Here is a 600-nt window from a genome sequence, read left to right on the forward strand (position 1 = left end):
CCTATGAGTCTTGATGGCATCTAGATATTCCTCTGCATGTGACCACAGGGTGATAACAAAACTGAACAACTGCCTATTTTTCCCAAGGGTGAATGCAAACAGAGATTCCTGATCAAGGCAGAATCAAATAAAGTCAACGTGAATGCAGCTGGTATGAAAGTATTTTAGAATAAAGAAGACATAAAAGGAATATAGTTGCCCTGCTTTTCCAATGGTGTGCTCCAAGAACCTTTTCTACAGAAAGAGACCTTCATACTGGGTCTGTAACCTTTAGATGGAATCTGGATTTCAAATTCTCAAATCAGGATGAGGACAGAGGCTGTTTACAGTAGGAAGAGAAGATCTGGGGTGGGGTGGTGGAACCCAGAGCTCGTGAAGATAAGCATAATGTGCTGTGTCAGAGAACTCATGAATGCAGCATCGATTACAATTCCCACACTGATATTTCTGTATTTCTCTCCTCCAGACTGTAAGGACTACCTGACGTGTGTTGAACCTTTGGGCTACTGAGCCTGCCCCAGATGCAATAATTTAGTGAGCAGATGATGTTTTCAACCAATCCTCCTGTCTAACTCAGTGGATCTGTGTGTCTTCCGGCAG

At 43.0% G+C, this 600-nt stretch overlaps 1 protein-coding gene across 1 annotated transcript in view; it reads left to right on the plus strand.

The window, feature by feature from the left end:
- XKR6 (XK related 6) overlaps positions 1 to 600 on the plus strand; it is a 188,471-nt gene that overhangs the window by 149,159 nt on the left and 38,712 nt on the right. The window lies entirely within an intron of this gene.

Source organism: Anser brachyrhynchus (genome assembly GCF_964034855.1).
Source record: "Anser brachyrhynchus genome assembly, chromosome: 3".
NCBI lineage: Eukaryota > Metazoa > Chordata > Aves > Anseriformes > Anatidae > Anser > Anser brachyrhynchus.